Below are 3,912 nucleotides of genomic sequence, written 5' to 3' on the forward strand. Positions count from 1 at the left end.
TGCAGTCTAATTTTTAATTGTTTATATCTCGATTAATTTTGCAATAAGAAAAAAATCCTTTGACACAAAATTCTATCTCCCAAAGTACTACCTTTGTGCAAAATTAGAAAAATTTCTGAGAGATGACTGATCCGCTTCACGTGGAATGGCCCATATACATGTTGTGACAGTACGCGTTTCCTGCTCGGAATTATGCTCGCCGGGCCAGGGTGCAAGAAAAGCGTGAGACACCACTTCGTTGACAACTACAGTTTATTGGTGGGATGTTGACTATGTACAATATTTACATATGGTGCCGAGCGAGGTACGGCGTGGTTCGGTCGGTGCGGTGGTGCGTCCTTATCGGACGAGTCGTTTCGGTCGGTACAGTGGTGCGTCCTTAGCGGACGAGTCGGTTCGGTCGGTCCCGGCGCTCGGGACGGTCCGATCGGTACAGCCGCGTCGCTCGCGGAGTCCCGGGCGCAGCCGGGTCGCAGGCACGGTGGGTCTTGCCTTCCGGGCGCCCCGGTCCGGCGAGAGCGGAGAAGTCGGGCGCCCCAACTCTCTCCTAGGGTACAGGGGTCGGCCAACCGGGCGACCCGGTCTGGCGGGCAGCGGAGCAGCCAGGCGCCCTGGCTCTCTCCAGGAAGTTCTCAAATGAAGGTCCACCAGGCGCCCTGGTCGGACTGTCGAGGAAGTCGGGCGCCCCAACTCTCCTCAGGAAGGCTAGTGCGTGGTCTGTACTAGAGCGGGCTCGGGACAGGACTGGGATGCCGCTTATTCTGCGGCCGCGGTTTATATACCCCCGCCGATAGGCTTCGGCGGGGGAAGGCGCAGAGAGGGGTATCACGCTTGAAGCGCGTGATTGTAGTGGGATTTGTGGCGCTAAGCGCCAGGGGCGGTTGGTCGGCCCCGAATTTAGTGACGAGGCGGGGCGCATCGTGACAATATATATATAAATATATAATTTACCTTGAAAATTTATTGCGATCCCTTTGCACCTTTACTCCCAGAGTTATGCATTTAACCAATTAAATCCAATTAAGTCATGAAATTTAAAACAATAATTTGGTGCTAAGTTGTTGGTGCAACCGATGTTTCAATTAATTTTTTATAAAATCTCACACTTTTGAATAATGCTCTATAAAATCTATTTTGTGATATTGTTAATGATTTATAACAAATTGCTTATATTAAACAAAATAATTATATAATAATTATTGTTAATAAATATTTTACAGATAATCGTTTTAACTTGTTTATGATTTTATAGGCATGAAAATTTAATTATTAATTATTATTAATATTAATTGCATTACATTGCTAGATAATAATTTCCTTATTTTTAAAAGGTATTTTGAAAAATGTGTGACAATATAAGGCTTTTAAGTAAACGCCAGAGGCGTCGAAAGGTAACCCAATCAGTGAAAAAGATATTAACAAATGCAAATACTGAAAATAATAATTCTAATATTTTGCACAGTGTTGGCAATCTTTTACCTGACGTATGCTTCAATGTTGGAAATAATGATACGGTAGATGATATGGTAGTAGATAATGTAAATGTGCTAAATTATGAGAGTATTCCCTCTATTTCGGATGACAATAGTAATTTTAATAGCATTAAGGATTATTCTTTTTTTTCTGCCAAAAATGACTATTCTTCTGAATACATTGATGAGAGTAATAATAACAAAGATGTATTGATCTATTTCGGATGACAATAGTAATTTTAATAGCATTAAGGATTATTCTTTTTTTTCTGCCAAAAATGACTATTCTTCTGAATACATTGATGAGAGTAATAATAACAAAGATGTATTGATACATTTTCAGTAAATCCGAAAACTTTTACCAATAATTTGCGTCAATTAGCTAATGTCCTAATGTCATAATGTTACACATGCTGCATTGGATCAAATTTTGAATTTAATTAAACCGGCCTATACATTTTTGCCTTCTACCGCCAAAAGCCTGATGCATACACCTAGAAAAGTAGAAACAATTCCTTGTGGCAATGGGAAGATGTGTTATTTCGGCGTAGAACATTATTTAATTCGTAAATTACGAAATGGTGGATTGAAACAGGACATTTCAACTATTAAATTAATTATAAACATTGATGGGTTACCTATATTTAAGAGTAGCAGTACAAATTTATGGCCAATTTTAGGTCGTAGTGATGATCTTGTCGATGACCGCCCATTCATAATCGCTTGTTTCTATGGTGAAGGAAAGCCATCGAATCTTGATAATTATCTTAACCTTTTCATAGAAGAAGTTAGTTTTTTGCAAAAACACGGTTTTCAGTATAATGGCAAAATATTGTATGCCGAAATTGAATGTTTTACTGCCGATGCACCAGCAAGAGGCAAGAGACTATGCTAAAAATAATTAAAGGACATACAAGTACATATCCGTGCGAAAGATGCACCATTAAAAAAGTGGAAAAAGCAAGATATCTTCCGACTAAAATAAAAAAATCGGTAGTTTTGCGAACTAATAATGATTTTGTATGTAATAAAATAAATAGCCGCCATATCAAAGGTAAATCGCCCTTACTTGCATTGAACATAGATATGATAGCACAGTTTGTACTAGATCCTATGCATTTAGTATACTTAGGAAGTACGAAACGTCTACTTATAATGTATTGGCTCGAAGGAGGCCGTCACTGTAAACTCTCACAACAAAATATTTCAGCCATAAATTACAATGTACAGGTAATACGTCCATTTGTCACTGCAGACTTTTGTCGAAAACCTCGAAGTTTTATGCACCTACATAGATTTAAAGCAACAAAATTTCGTTTTTTTACTTTATATAGTAGTCCAATTATCAAATATAACATTCTTGACAGTGTTAAATATGATCATTTTATACTATTTCATGTAGCAATCACTATCTTATCCAGTGCGCCCTTGATCAAATCTTACTTGCATGTTGCTGAAGAATCTATTAGGCAATTTGTTCGCAAAGTTCCCGAAATTTATGGTGAAGATTTTGTTGTATATAATATTCATTCATTATTGCATCTTTGCACAGACGTACAAACATACGGCCCCTTAGACAGATACAGCTGTTTTACCTTTGAAAACTACCTCCAATCACTAAAAAGACAAATTCGGTCAAAACGATTACCTTTAGAACAAGTATGCAATCGTATTACGGAAGAAGAAGACATAGATACTGAAATTAAATTAGCTACTTCAAATTTTGTACCTAAACAAGTTCATTATCTAAATCCAAATGAAGATTCCCATTTTACATGCGAAAAATTAATAATTGGGAATACAAAATTATCTTGCAAAATTCCCGACAATACTGTAGCCATTGGCAATCAAATTTATGTTATCAATCAGATTGTTTATATCGATAGTAAATATAAATGTATTGAAGCTTCATTTAAATTCTCAGAGGATTTGTACAAGCATCCAATACATTCGTCTAAACTAGGTATTTATTACGTAAGAAGTATAAACATGAACAATTCGACTACGTTTTTTGTTGATGACATATCATATAAATGTCTCCGGTTGCCATTTATGGATGGATTTGCAGTTTTTCCTATTATTCACCACGTATTATAATTTAGGCCAAAAGTTGTTGCGTTATAATACATAAGTATCATAAGTTATAAATAATTTAATTAGATTTTGAATAATATATTTACACATTTTTCATAATTCCTTTTAAATTAGAAATACTGTAACTTTACATATGCATTAAAAACTAATCAATCAATCAATAGTCCTACTACTCTTGACAGAGCATAGTGACCTCTTCTCGTATTTCTGCGATGTGCGCTATTTACACTTTTACGCAGATATACGGGACCTACATTTTTAATGCCGGTTCCGAACGGCCTTTTTTTTTTTAAGAAGAGGTTCTCTTGGCAAATATACTCTCAATGGTTTGCCATTGCCTTCCGAA

The 3,912-nt window shown here is 36.8% G+C and overlaps 1 protein-coding gene across 2 annotated transcripts in view; it reads right to left on the reverse strand.

Moving 5' to 3' along the window:
* Window positions 1–3,912, reverse strand: part of LOC105448325 (BMP-binding endothelial regulator protein) — a 77,176-nt gene that overhangs the window by 3,582 nt on the left and 69,682 nt on the right. The gene's annotated exons all lie outside the window — the stretch shown is intronic.

This window comes from Wasmannia auropunctata, unplaced genomic scaffold (assembly GCF_000956235.1).
Source record: "Wasmannia auropunctata unplaced genomic scaffold, wasmannia.A_1.0 LD336088.1, whole genome shotgun sequence".
NCBI classification, from domain to species: domain Eukaryota; kingdom Metazoa; phylum Arthropoda; class Insecta; order Hymenoptera; family Formicidae; genus Wasmannia; species Wasmannia auropunctata.